The following is a 15,604-nucleotide window of genomic DNA, read 5'->3' as shown; positions in this document are numbered from 1 at the left end:
TGTAAGATGTGTTTATGGAAGAAGCATACATAAGAAAGTATTATTTTGTTGCCCTTTGGAAGGGCACACAAGAGGGGAAGATATATACCTTAAAGTCAATGAATTTTTCACAAATGAAGTTTTACAGTGGAAAAATTGTGTTGGAGTCTGTACAGACAGTGGTGGAGCAATGATGGGTGAGAATGTTGGATTTGTAGCAAAAGTTAAAGCTGGTGGCAATGAACATATCACTTTTATTCACTGCATGATCCATTAGGAAGCACTCATAGCCAAAAAAAAAAAATATCACCACAGTTAGATGTGCTTCATGACATAACCAAATCATTCACTTCATTAAAAGCTATGCCCTTAAGAGTCATTTGTTTTCAAACCTTTGGAAAGACATGGACTCCGATTGCAAAAGCTTATTACTACATGCAGAGGTATGGTGGCTCTCAAGAGGGTGAAGTTTAAACATATTGTTGAAATTACAAGATGAAGTTGCTATATTTTTGACAGAGCAGAAATCTGATTTTGTTAATTTTTTTTGTAATAACCTATAGCTTTCAAAACTGTGTAATTTGTTCAATATATTTTTAAAAAACTCAATGATTTAAACATGTTGCTTGAAGGAAAAAATTGTAACATTTATGTTAAAAGATAAAATTGAAAGTTTTACTAAAAACGTTAACATTTGGAAGAATAGGGTGAAAAATTGTTCATTAGAAATGTTTACAGCCACAAATTATTTTATAATTGAAAATAACCTTCCCAAAGATTTAATTGTAAGAGTGTAACTGATCATCTGAAGTGCCTGGAGACATAATTTCAGAAATACTTCCCTTCAAATTTTGATTCTAGTTGGGTTCATAAACTGTACTCAGTTGAAATTAAAAAAAAAAAATCAGTCACCTGCTATTAAAAGTTCAAGAAGAATTTGTCAAGTATCAAGCAATACAGGTTTACAACTCGAGTTTCCTAAAAGATCATTAAATGAATTTTGGTTTAGGATTAGAACAGAATTTCCAACCATTTCTGAAATGGCCCTAAACATACTTCTGCCATTTTGTGCTACATATTTATGGAAAGTGGCATTCTCAGCATTGACTATTACAAAATCAAAATATCAATCAACTCTGAAAAACTTTGAAGATGCTCTACGTCCTACAGTATCAAATATTCTGCCAAGATTTAATTCTTTATTCATTAGTATGCAAATTTGCTTTAATCTTTAATAAATGGTAAAATTATGCATGTACCAAAGAATTGTTTTAAAATAAATTTCTTTATGGTTTATTATCAGTAAATGTTTGTTTTATGTACCTATTTTATATATCTATACACCTGGGGCTCACATAAAAATTCCTCAGATGAAAAGGAAAAAGTTTGAGAAACCCTGGTCTAGAAGAGCAGAAATGTCAGAGATATTGAGGACAGCAGAAGATGGGAAAAACCTCAAAGGCAACAGTAACAGTGTAGATCACCCTATAAAGAAAATGAAAATCATTCTACCTCAACATTTTATTGCTTTTTTTGGAGGACAATTAAGGTTAAGTGACTTACCCAAGGTCACATGGCTAATTTTTGTGTTGTGTCTGAGGCCGGATCTGAACCCAGGTTCTCCTGACTCCAGGGTTGGTGCTCTATTCACTGTGCTGCCTAGCCACCCCTCTACCTCAAAATTTTAAAGACAAAAGAGAGCAAGCCTACTCAAGCTATCATTCAAGTTATCTGAGAAAGACCACACAGAACATAGGGGTTAATTTTTGAGGTTTCAATAAAACGACGTAGCTAATATGCTGACTTTTTCAGCAGTACCCATTAGAATGTTTTAGTATTAAAGAAGTCAGTGAAAGGATAAACAAAGAACAATCTATCATACTCAGCACCTGCTGAAAATTTTGAGCTCTTTTTTTTTCATGTTACTGGCAACTGAAATTTTCACTAGAAAAATAATGAATTAAATGGGAACTTAGAGACCATATAATTCGATTCCTTTATTATATATACAATGAAAATTAGGTCCAGAGAAGTTCGCAAGACTACTAGGCAAGGGAGCCAGACTTTGTTCATCTAAATATGTAAACAAGCATATCTGTGTGTTGCTGAGAAAAGGGTGTGCCCAGGTATTATCCCTGGGACCTTATTGACATATTAATGTAGTCATTTGTTTTCCCATTGATGACGTTTGTTAAACTTGGTATGAAATTCCATTGATATGATGAACTCTCTGACTAGGTGGAATTTGAACCCAGTTCTTCATGAGTCCAAGAATAGAACTCATTTTACTGTGACACACATTGCCTCGCTAATAAATTCCTGTGAATTAATCTTTCAAAAATCAGATTGCCTCCCCCTCCCCCCCCCCACTGACTTTCTCCTCTGGCCTTATATTTTAGCCATATTGCCATAATTTGGGGTTTTGCTGATGTCGTAAGTGCGGTATTCAGATCAAGAGAAGTTTTCACTTGGGTGTGGAAAACAGGGAATTACAGCAAAGGCTAAGGAAATTATAAGGTACTTAGTGGTCAGAAATAAACCAGAGATTAGAGATCCAGGTAAACAGTAGTGTTGTGGGTGGGTCTGATGGAAGTATACTAGAAGTAATTGCAAGAAACTAGGGGAAAACCTGAGACTGGGGCCAAATTACAATAAGTTGACTGAGCAAAGTACCAGCAGATGGCACTGCTAGTTACAAACCTGCTTCAATTCAACAAATGCTGGTTTTGTCCCCTGTTCACCCTAGAGGCTATGGGGCTTCACCCCAGGGACTGGAATTATTGGGAAAGTGCCAGGCTCTCTGTGATTCTCAGGAAGTCAATGACCTTCCCCTTGCTCTGAGTGACTGCCCTGACTTGCTATCTTAAGATGGCAAGTATGGATGTACTCAAACCTCCATCTCTTGCAAATTTGGTTTCTACCCTTAACTTGATATTCACACAGCCTAGTCATATAGCCTAATCACACAGCCTTTCATAGTGGAGTAGCTCCTCACAGAAGCTGACCAGATGTGCTCAATGGAAATTTTCTCTTGTGGCAACCCTAAATCTGCTTCTTTTCAATTTCCACCTACTGTTCCTGCTTCTGCCCTCTGGGACCAAACAGAATAAGACTATTAAATCTCTTCCACAGAACAGATGTTCAAATACTCAAAGACAGAAGCAGTGCAGTGGATAGAGCCAGGAACTGGAAGTCAGGAACAGCTAAATTCAAATCCTGCTTCTATTATCTACTAGTTGTGTGACCCTAGGCAAGTCATTTAACCTCCATCTGTCTCAAGTTTTCTCATCTGTAAAATGGGAACAATAATAGCACCTACCTCCCAGGGTTGCTGTGAGGATCAATTTAAATAAGAATTAAGAAAGCTTTATACATGGTAGTTATTGATATGTTCTCCTCTAAGTCTACCATATCATTATCAAACTTTTTCTACCATCTCCCTGTGCCAGCCTCACTTCAGCTTCCTTGCATGTATTGTCTTCCCCCATTAGAATGGTTTAAGATTAGAAAAGGATTATAAGGCTGTATATTATCACCTTATTTATTTAACTTATATGCAGAGTATACCTTGTGAAATGCCAGGCTGGACAAATCAAAAGCACTATCAAATATACCACTCTATTGGAAGAAAGTGAAGAAGAATTAGGAAGCCTCTTGAGGGTGAAAGAGGAAGGTGTAAAAGCTGACTTGAAGCTCAATGTCAAGAAAAGTAAGATACTGGCAACTGGTCCCACCACTTCCTGGCAAATAGAGGGAGAAGTGTCAGCTTTTATATTCTTGGGCTCAAAGATCACTGCAGATGGTAACTGCAGCCATGAAATTAAAAGATACTTTTTCCTTGGAAGGAAGCCATGGCAAATCTGAACAGCATACTAAAGAGAAGAGACATCATCTTGCTGAAAAAAGTTCGTATAGTCAAAGTTTTGGTTTTTCCAGTAGCAATGTGTAGCTGTGAGAGTTGGAGTATAAAGAAAGCTGAGCGCCACAGAGTCTATGCTTTGAAGCTATGGTACTGGAGAAGACTTTTGAGAGTCTCTTGGACAGCAAGGAGATCAGATCAGTCAATACTTGAAGAAATTAATTCAGGCTATTCACTTGGAAGGTTAAATACTGGAAGTTAAAGTTGAAATACTTTGTCAATATCATGACAAGATGGGACTCATTGGAAAAGACCCTGATGTTGGGAAAGACTGAAGGCAAAAGGGGAAGGCAGAGGATGAGATGGATAGACAGTGTCGTGGAAACAATGAACATGAACTTGGACAGACTTCAAGAGATAGTGGAAGATAAAAGGGTCTGGTGCGCTATGGTCCATGGGGCCATGAAGAGTTGGATAAGACTGAACAATAATAACAAAATTAGAATGTAAGTTCCTTGAGGGCAGGGACTGTCTTTCTTCTTATATTTGTGTTCTCAGAACTTAGCGCAGTGCCTGACCCAGGTTAAGTGATAAATAAATGTTTGTTGACTGACTTAGTAACTAAATGTCCACAGTTCCTCCCACCAGTTACTGTATAGTATGTTCTGCAAGACTCTCACCATTCTCGTTACCCTTTTCTGGAAATGTCCCAGAAGTTTGTTTTGTCTCAAAATGTGGTGCTCATAACTGAGCTCAAAATTCCATCAAGAGTAGAGTGACACTCTTTGTCTCTCTTATTCTGGTCATTAGACTTCTCTTAATACAGTCTAGGACAGACTAATGAGCTAATACTAGCTAATGAGCTTTTTTAAAGGCTGCTCTGCCACCCTGTTAGGTGTGGTGACTCCTATTGGGTGTGCAATTAAGGAAAGTGATATAGTGGAGAGAGAGGGCTGGAATCAGGCAGACCTGAGTTTGAATCCTGCTTCAAACCCTTATTACTTGTGGGACCCTGGACAAGTCACTTAACCTCTCTCAGAGAGGTTATAGAGGTTATCTCTATAAATGGGCACTATGTCAGAGGACCAAATGAGATAAATATATGTGATATAAACTTTGTCAACCTTAAAGTGCTATACTAAATGTTAGCTATTATTCATAAAATCCTCAAAACTTTTTTCATGGGAAACATGGACACTGTGCATCATGACTCTTTAATGATGTTCATCATAGCATTAGCCTTTTTTGGCTGCCATATCACAACTTTGAATCATATTGCTATTGAGGTGCCCCAAGACCCCCAGATCATTTTCATGAGAAATGTTGTCTAATCGTGCCTCTAACATCCTGTATTTGTAAAGTTAATTTTAGAATCCAAGTGTAGAATGTTAGATTTATCTCCATTAAATTTTATTCTTTTCACTTTAGTACCTTATATTATCTTGTCAAAATATTTGGGGATCTAGCTCTATTATACAACATACTACCTACTCCCCACAAATTTCATGCAATATGCAAGTTTTATAAGTATGCCAGTCATTATGTGTTCATCTAGGTGATTCATAAAAATGGTGAATAGGAAAAGATCCCTGGGGCACCAAACTTAAAATCATCTAGCCTAATTCTCTTCATTTTATCCTTAAATATAGTTTGAGAAACTTTGACAAAGGCGTTGCTAAAATCTAAGCATACTTTAAGTCTAGGTTTCCTCTCCTTCTCTGAAAGCAATTCTAAGGAGTGGTCACTTATTCCCAGGACTACTGTTCTCTCCAGAAGTACTCAATGAACCAGAATGCAGTCCTACTTGCTGTTCTGTATAGGACACTATATTCTATTTCTTGGCTCTGGACTCTGTCTCTTTTTCTCTCTCCCTTCCTCCCTCCCTCCCTCCCTCCCTCCCTTCCTCTCTGTCTCTGTCTCTCTCTCTCTGTCTTCTCTCTGTCTCTGTCTCTCTCTCTGTCTCTGTCTCTCTGTCTGTCTGTCTGTCTCTCTCTCTGTCTGTCTGTCTCTCTCTGTTTCTCTCTCTCTCCATTCCTGGAATGCTCATCTTCCTCACCTCTACCTCTTGACTTCCCTGGCTATGACTTACCTTAAGTCTCATCTTCTGCATGAGGTCTGGGTACCCCCACTGCTAGTGCCTAACTCCCCATTTATTGTTGTTGTTTCAGTTGTGTTCAACACTTTGTGACTCCATTTGGGGTTTTCTTGGCAAAGATACTGGAGTGTTTTGCCATTTCTTTCTCCAGCTCATTTTACAGATGAGCAAACTGAAGCAAACAGGGTGAAGTAACTTGCCCAGGGTCACACAGCTAGGAAGTGTCTGCAGCTAAATCTCAACTCAGGTCTTTCTGACTTCAGATGCAGTGCTCTATCCAAGGCACCACCTACTTGCTTCTACATAGTTACTCCTGGGGCTCATACTGCTCCCACTGCTACTAATACCTCCTCATCAGTTACATCCATTTTAGAATGGAATTCAGGTCTAGTGAAGTATTTCCAGCTTTTTTGTTAATCAGACCAATAGCTTTAGCCTGATAGCACCCCCAAAAAAGAGTAAAACTGTGCAGATCTCTCTCTAGACTTTGTGCTAATCTTTTTCAACCATAATCCCCCAGACCTTATGCTTATCCAAATTGGGATCATAAAATTCCATTTACTTCTTTCTTTCCAGAGTACAAGCAATATGCCTCCCACATGTTCAGTCTCTCTCATAGTCTTTTTGTTTGGAGAGAAAAATATTCCTGCCCCTCCCTTTTGTCTTTCCAGCTCCCATGATCTCCTTCCTATTTTCCAAACCCTCATGAGTAGGGGTAGACCATGCAAATTTCCGAGTGAAAACTCAAAAAGAGGAAAAAAGCATAGTAGTAGCCATTTCTGGAACCCTGCTAGAAAAGCAAAAAAACTCACTTTTCCATAGTTAAGAAAATTTGGAGTTCCTGAAAATACCAGATTAAGTTCAATTCAGTAAACATTTATTAAGTACCTACTAAGTGCCAGGCACTATGCCAAAGTACTGGGGATACAGATAAAAATATTCCTACTCTCAAGGAACTTAGAACCTAATGGGTGAAGACACACAAAAGGAAGCTAGAAAAAGGTAAGAGGAATCCCAGGGAGCACTCAGCAGAGACATCTCATTCACTGGAAATGAAACCAAGGAGAGATGCAAGAGACAAAGTGGATATAAATATAGTTGTTGTTGAAGTCCCTGAAAATTATACTAGGTATATGTGTACTGTTAGTAGGGACAGGTTACATGTTATAGAACATCACCACTCACAGTGCCAGCACCTAGTAGATACTTAATAAATATTTATCGACGCACTGACCAGTTACAGACATAGACCTTACCTGCATTCCATTAACTAAATATGCCATTCTGGGTCAGCAAACACCTGGGTCAGTTATCCTAGGGATAACCTCATCACAATCACTAGACAACCCTAAAATCTTGGTGAGGATTTACACCCATAATTGTGTCTCAGTACTACAATAACTGGGCAGCCTCAATACATAGTTGAACAATGAACCCTAGAATCATGTCGATTAATGAATCATTCAGGAAGTATTTATTAAGGTCAACTGTATTCCAGGTACTGAGTTAGGTACTGGGAGATACAAATGCAATAAATGAAATAATTCCTTGTAAGGCCCTTATATTCTAATAGGAGAGATAATAAGGACATGGATAAGTATATAGAGAATACATTTGAAGAAAAAAATGTAAATACAAAGTAGTTAAATACAAGAGCTGTTAGGTGGTTCAGTGGATAGTGATGGGCCTTAGAGTCAGGAAGACTCCTCTTCAAGAGTTCAAATCCAGTCTCAGATACTTACTAGCTGTGTGACCCTGGGCAAGTCACTTAACCTCTATTTGCCTCAGTTTCCTCAAATATAAAATGACTATAACAATAGCATCTAAGTCATAGGGTTGTTGTGAGCATCAAATGAGATAATATGTGTAAAAAAAAAAGTAATTACCACAATGACTAGCACATAGTAAGCTTTAATATGCCTATTCCCTTACCCTTTTCTTCCCTCTCCCTCCCCCCAGTTGTGTAGAAGATTTTCACCTTCGTGCAATTGAAGCTAACCATTTTATTTTCTGTAATTGACACTATCCTTGTTTGGTTAAGAATACATCCATCTATCCATAGCTGTGAAAAGTATATGGTCTGTTTCTTTTCAAATTTTTTTAATTTATTAATTTGTTTGTTTCCTTTTAGTTTACAGGATTCAATTTCACAATTCCTTGAATTTCACATTTTGTCCCCCTCCTTTCCCTCCCTCCCCCATGGCGTCTTATAATCAAGTATAGGATCTGTAAATACTTTCACATTATACAATGGTCAGGTTATAAGGATGGATTATACCAGCTGGAATGAAAAATGGTAAAGAGGACATAAAATCAAATAAGAGAACGAAAAAGATCAGATATTTTGCTTCCACCTGGATATAAATTAAGGCTACATATCCATTTATATAGTATGGAACATGGCATAAGGTATTAGTCTAATTTCTACCAGACTAGTTTCCAGTCTTCCCAGTAGTACTTATTATATATAGGGAGTTCTTTCCCAAGTTATTTATTTTTTCCATATTATTTGAACACTGAATTCTTGAATTCCATTGTCTCTGATTCTCCTTTGTCTAGATTATTCTATTGACTTATCTCTTTATTTTTTAACCAATATCAGATGGTTTAGGTATTTGGTACTTAATGATATAGTTTGAGATATGGAAATGCTATTCCCTTTTCTCCTTACCTTTAAAAATTACTTCTTGATATAATAGATCTTTTATTTTTCCAAATGAATTTTATTATTTATTTTTTGTCAAGCTCTTTAAAGTATGTCTTTGTTAATTTGATTGGTAGATCATTAAAACTGTAAATTAACTTTGGGGCAGCCAAGTAGCACAGCGAGTAAGAGCACCGGCTCCAGTGTTGGGATGACATGGGGATCAAATCCGGGCTCAGACACCCAGAAACACCTGGCCAATGTAACCTTGAGCAAGTAACTTAACCCCTATTGCTTAAAAAAACAAAACAAAACAAAAACCCTGTAAATTAACTTTTGTAGTAATTTGGTGAATTATTTGTAGTTATTTTTATTTTTATATGTACCAGGCATGAGCACTGAATATTCCTTGCGCTATCTAAGTTGTTCTTTATTTGTTTAGGGAACACATTATAATTGAATATGTGTAAATATTTTATCTGTTTTCATATGTTGATCCCCAGATAATAGATGCAGATTTTTATACAGTTGTAGGAATAGGATTTCACTTACTATTTTTACTTCTTGGGTTTTGTTATTATTATATAGAAATGCTGTTGATTTTTTATGGTTTATTTTGTAGATTGCAACTTTACTGAAGATGTTAATTGTCTCAATTAATATATTTGCTGATTCTCTAGAATTTTACAAATATACCACAATATCATCAGTAAATTGAAATGATTTGAGCTCTTCTTTACCTATCCTTATGCTTTTAATTTCTTTATTTATCTTACTGCTATTGCTAGCATCTCTAAAACTATCAAGAAATAGTAGGGAAAGTAGGAATTTTGGCATTACTCTTATATTTATTGGAAAAGATTCTAGTTTATCTCTATTGCATGTGGTACTTACTTTGTTTTACATAGATGCTTTTTGTAATATTTTTAAAAGGTTCCTCTTTAAAAAGTATGTGCCTACATTTCATAAGGCTTTTTAGCATAAATGAATATTGTACTTTGTCAAAGGCCTTTTCAACATCTATTGAGATATGGTTTAGAATATTTTAGTTTTTAATATGATTAATTAGGTTGATTATTTTCCTAATGTTGAACGATCTTTGCCTTCCTAGTAGAAATCCAACTTGATCATGATGAATCATTTATTGGATGAATCTATGCAGTCTATTTGACAGGATTTTATTTAAAATATTTGAATCAATATTCATTAATGATATTGGTTGTTATTCTTCTGTGCTTCATCCTTCCTGTTTTAGGTATTAAAATTAAAATTGTCCCATAAGAGGAATCTGATAGGTTGTTTTCTTTCTCGGTTTTTGAGATTAATTTATGTAGTATTAGTACTAGATATTCTTTAAAAATTTCATAGAATTTGAATTCATAAAGATCAGAGTTTGTGGGTTTTCCCCCTCTTTGGTAGTTCTATTGATGGTTCTATTTATTTTTCTGAGTTTGTATAATTTAGGATCTCTGATCTTCTGTTGGGGTATTTTTAAAAAAGATATTCCTCTACTTATTTTGTGTTCTCAAATTTTGATAGCATATAACTGTACATACAAGGTTCTGATCATCCTTTATATTTCTTCTGGCTTTCTCATGATTTCACCTTGTTCATTTTGCTATTATGTTGATTTGATTTTCCCCTCTTCTTTTTAATTAGGTTGGCTAAAGTTTTATAAACTTTATCAATCATTTAAAAGAACTAGCTTTTGGTTTTATTTATCATTTCTATTTTTTTGTTTCCAGTTTATGTATTTCTCCTCTAGTTTTTAAAATATTTTCATTTGTGTTTATTTGAAGTTTTTTAAAATGTGCAAATAACTTAGCAATCCTTACTATCTGTTTTTAAATGTATGTTTGTAGAAATGTGATTTTTCCCCCTGAAGACATCCTAGAAACTTTATTATGTTTGTTTCATCATCATTTTCTTTCACATAATCACTTAGGATTTCATTAATGCTACATATATGTCTTTGTATTTTGCTTGTACTCCATGAATTGATTACTATGTTCTTTGGGTGGTGGGTTTTTGGTTTTTTTTTTTTTTTTGGTTCTGTAGAGGATATACTTACCCTTTCTTCTTTTTTTTTTTTTAAACATTTATTTGCATATATATCTGTGCCTTAGTACATGGTCAATTTTTGTAAACATCCCATGTGATCCTGAAAAGATGTGCTCTTTAGAAGCCTTATTTAGAAAATGCCACAAGACATTTAGTTCTAGTTCCTCTAGTAATTTGTTCAATTTTATATTTTCCCTTTTCTTTATCTGTTAGACTTATCCAAAAACTGAGAGAGGGATATTGAAATCTCCTGACACTATTGAATTACTGTCTATATGTTCTTGCAATTGTCACTTTTTCCTTTATTAATGGATACAGAGGCATTTGGATCACATACTTTTAATTTTGATATTGGTTTGTTGCTTTCTGCAGTTTCCTTATCTGTCCTTTTTCATGTTATAAAAGTTTGTTTCTGCTTTGTCTGATGGTATGATTGCAACTCCTGCTTTTTTGGATATACCTGATACATGTAAAAAAAAATTTTCCAGCATCTCATTTTTCATCTTTGCATATTTTTGTTTTTTAAATGTGCTTCTTAAATGTAATTGATTGTGGAATTTTGTTTTCTTATCTAATTTACCATTCCTTTTCATTTCATTTGATCATTTAACCCATTTGCATTTAAAATTATGAGAGATTAATTTTTCCTCCATTTATCTCTAATATTGGTTTTTTTTAATTAGGATTTTATTCTTTCTTCCTTTGCAAACACAGTACTTTGTCTCTTCAGTTATTTTAGCTTAATCTACTTTAAGGATTCACACTGGTTCTCTTCCCCTCATAAAGAAGGTCCTCTCTCCAATTTGTTATCTCTTTCCCAAGTTTTGGAGTTTTGTTTCTTTGTTCCTTCCTTCCTTTTATCTAGTTATTTAATTCTTCTCATCTTTTTTTTGTCAAGTTAAAATCCATTTTCTTCCTACCCTTCAACTAAACAAAATTTACCTTTGCCAATTCCATAGTCACATACCCCTGCCCCTCCCCAATTTCCTTGAAATCTCTTCCTTGGGGTACATGCCTTCCCACTATTCTGGTTATCAATTGCTCAGAAGAGTTCTGATTCCTTTTCTACTGAGGGGGAATAAGTAGTACTTCTAAGCATGAAATTCCTGCATAGTATACCCATTGTAAGGTCCTGATCTCCACTTACAGAATATCTTCCTCTTTGTATGGGACCTTCTCCCATGCTTATTTCTCTACCATCATTTCTATTTGACTTCTGCTTTCACTCTTGTCTCCTTATATACTTTCAGAAAGAAATGTGTTAATGGTTTCTTTGTTGTTGTTTCTGGTTGCTGTAATTATTTACTTTTCTTGTATATCTGTAGTTTGGAGTACTAGAAAAGCAGATAACTTGTCTAGGTATGGTTTTCTCTCTAAGAATAATTTGGATGTCTTTTATTAAATATCAATTTTTTTTCCCTTATTAATGGTCAAGCTCAGGTTTGTACCACATGTCAGTTTGTGTTGCATCTTGAGCTCCTTTGTTCTTTGGGACACATTATTTAATTCCCTCCTGAAGTTTCTGGTGGGTGCAGAATAATCATGTTATTTTAATTTCCTTTTTTTAAAAAATTAAATTCATATATTTTTAAGGAACTACTAACATCAAGATGATGAAAAGATTTCTTTTGTTGTTCCCCTCAAAAACTGATCACCTGAAAAAAATATAAAGTATCAAAAAAGTACACAATGCTTACTTTTCTATTTGAAAATGTCAAACTTCTTTTTCACAATTCTGTCAGAAGAGTAACAAGGAAAATGTTCTGAATTTGGATTTTTTAGATGCTGGTTTTGATACTGATTTATCCATATGACCTTGGGCAAATTTCCTTGGGCCTGTTTCCTCATCTTCTCAGGCTTCTCTTTCTTCTTGTATCTGAATGGCAAATTTTCTATTCAACTCTGATTTTTTCATCAAGAATACTTGAAAGTCCTCTATTCCACTGAATGACCATATTTTTCCCTGAAACATGATACTCAGTTTTTCTGGGTAGGTGATTTTTGGTTTTAATCCCAGCTCCTTTGACCTCCAGAATATCATATTCTAAGCCCTTTGATCCCTCAGTATAGAAGCTGCCAGATCCTGTGTTATCCTGATGGTGTTTCCACAGTATTCAAATTGTTTCTTCCTGGCTGCTTGTAATATTCTCTCCTTGATCTGGGAATTCTGGAATCTGGCTATAATATTCCTAGGAGTTTTCTTTTGGGGATCTTTTTCAGGAGGTGATCAATGGATTCTTTCAACGTCTATTTTGCCCTCTGTTTCTAAAACATCAGGGCAGTTTTCTTTGAGAATTTCTTGGAGGATGATTTCTAGGTTCTTTCTTTGATCATGGCTTTTAGGTAGTCCAATAATTTTTAAATTATCTCTACTGGATCTATTTTCCAGATCAGTGGTTTTTCCAATAAGTTATTTCACATTGCCTTCTATTCTTTCATTTCTTTGGATCTGTTTAACAGCATCTTGATTTCTCATAAAGTCACTAGCTTCCATTTGCTCCAATCTAATTCTGAAGGAATGATTCTCCTCATTGAGCTTTTGAGATTCTTTTTCCATCTGGCAAATTTGGCTTTTTAAGGCATTCTTCTCCTCATTGACTTTTTGAGCCTCTTTTGCCATTTGAGTTAGTCTATTTTGCAAGGTGTTATTTTTCTCAGTCAGGCTGTTGACTCTCATTTCATAATTTTCTTGCATTGTTCTCATTTCTCGTCCCAATTTTTCCTCCACTTCTCTCATTTGCTTCTTAAGGTCCTCTATGGCCTGTAATCAGCTTGTATTTTTCTTTGAAGTTTTTGGTGCAGGAGTTCTGACTTCACTGTCTTCCTCCTATTCCATGCTTTGATCCTTTTTGTCACCAAAGTAGGAGGGTAAAGTTGGGTTGCTCTGTTTATTTTGCTTCCTTTGCCTGCTCATGTCACCCCTCAATCACTTGATCCCTGGGTTTTTTGCCACAGTAGAACTCTGCCACCAGACAGGGGAGCTTTGTCCCAAATAGCTGGGATTTTCTCAGCTGCCAAAGGGATTAGTTGGGTGCCCTCTCTGAAGCCTCCTCATGCTCTGGCAAGCTGGTCACATACCCCAGGACCTCTACCCTAGACTGCAATCCAGATCCAAGCAGGTTAAAGCAAGAGCAATTACCCCTCAGACTGGTGGCTTGGTCCCACTATACTCTGCAGGCCAGGAGCTGAAGCTGCCACATGGGGGCAGCTGCATGGCTGCAGCTCCTCAGTGGCTTCTCGTCCCAGGGGCAAAGGCCAACCATACTCCCAACTACTAGATCCCAAAGTCCACACTGCACTGACCTCTCACTTTGTCCTTAGCATCTATGAGTTGATAATTCTGGAAACCACCACAGCTGCTAGTGATCTGAAGTCCCTCCAGCCAGTGGTTGGTCAGACCCGCTCTGGGGCTAAAACCTTGGCCTTGTGTGGGACTGGGGTCAGCTCGCAGAGTGCTATGCTGGCCACTTCCTGCCAGCCTGCTGGGCTGTCCTCAGTGGGAGGTTAGCTTCTCTGTGTCATTTTGTGGGTTCTGTAGATCTAAAGTTTGTTCAGAGTCCCCTTTTCATGAATTGGGGGAGGTGGAAGCCAGAGCCCCATGGAAGTCCTGTTTTTACTTCCCCGTCTTGACTCTGCCCCCGCCAGCTCTTTTTTTTTAAATTGAAGGTCTTTTCCCACATTGAGCTGAACTTAATATAAAAAAATGTAATAGCGATTCATGTACTAAAAATAAAAATAAAAACCCCAACTATGCCAAGATAGGAGATGATAGCTAAGCAACCTTTTTCATGAACAAAATCTAGAAGTTTTAGTGGATAGAAAATGCTAATGCATTATTATAGTGCATTAACAAGTATTGTGTTCAGAATAAGGGAGTCAACAATCCCACTGTTCTTTGTCTTAGTCAGCAAAATTTGGAGTATTGTGCTCTATTCTAGAAGTCCCATTTCAAGAAGGTCACCAACAAACTGGATTGAATCCCAAGGAGAGTAAGCAAGATGTTTATAGAATTGAAGAGCATGTATTATAGGTGTGGCTCTAAAGTCAGCACTTTCAGTACAGGTTCTACCTTGGAGGAGGAAACCTACTTTGCTCTAACAACAAGAATAAGCAACAAGGATACAATGCGGGAGGCTAGGTGAAGCAGTGAATAGAGCATTGGCCCTGGAGTCAGGAGGACCTGAGTTCAAATCCGGCCTCAGACACTTAACACACACACACACACAAAAACCCCTAGCCGTGTGACCTTGGGCAAGTCACTTAACCCCAATTGCCCTCCAAAAAAAATCTACAAAAAAACCCCCAAATCAGCAAGGATCCAATGGCACCTAGCTTTTCTGGATGTCACCTCCTTCATCACCATCTTGAAATGTATCTGGTTAGGAAGTCATCAGGGTATGGCAACTCACATGGTCTCAGGGACCTACCAACTCTGAGAAACCCTGACTTCACATGACTGAGACCTTTTAGACTCACAGACCAGGAAGCTGCATCAGAGATGTCAGGGAAACTGTACCTATTATACCATGCCATCCAAAGTTAAAGAAATTAAAACTAATTTAGTGTAGAGAAGACTTAAGGGTTGACATGATAGCTGTCTTCACATGTTTTCAGGGTTATTAAGAAGAAGCTTAGACTTGTTCTGCTTGGACCCAGAGTTCACAACTAGGAGCAGTGGTTGAACCTAGCAGAAAGTCAGACTTCTGGTTTTATGTAAAGGAAAACATTGCTAGTGATCACAATGATCCAAATGTGGAACAGGAGGCTTGGGAGATAGTACTTTCTTCATCAGACATCTTCAAGTGTAACTTGGATGAGCACTTGCTGGTAACATTGTAAAGGCATTTGTGTTCAGTTATGAATAGGATAAGATGGTCCCAGAGGTCCCTTCCAAATCTGAGACTCTATGATTTTCTATGAAAATGAAGTTCTTTTTCACTTTCTTAAGACCAAAATGGGAAATCAT

This window comes from Petaurus breviceps, unplaced genomic scaffold, assembly GCF_028583685.1.
Source record: "Petaurus breviceps papuanus isolate PSGF00001 unplaced genomic scaffold, PetGlider_PUasm1.0 189, whole genome shotgun sequence".
NCBI lineage: Eukaryota > Metazoa > Chordata > Mammalia > Diprotodontia > Petauridae > Petaurus > Petaurus breviceps.
This window is presented reverse-complemented; position numbering follows the sequence as displayed.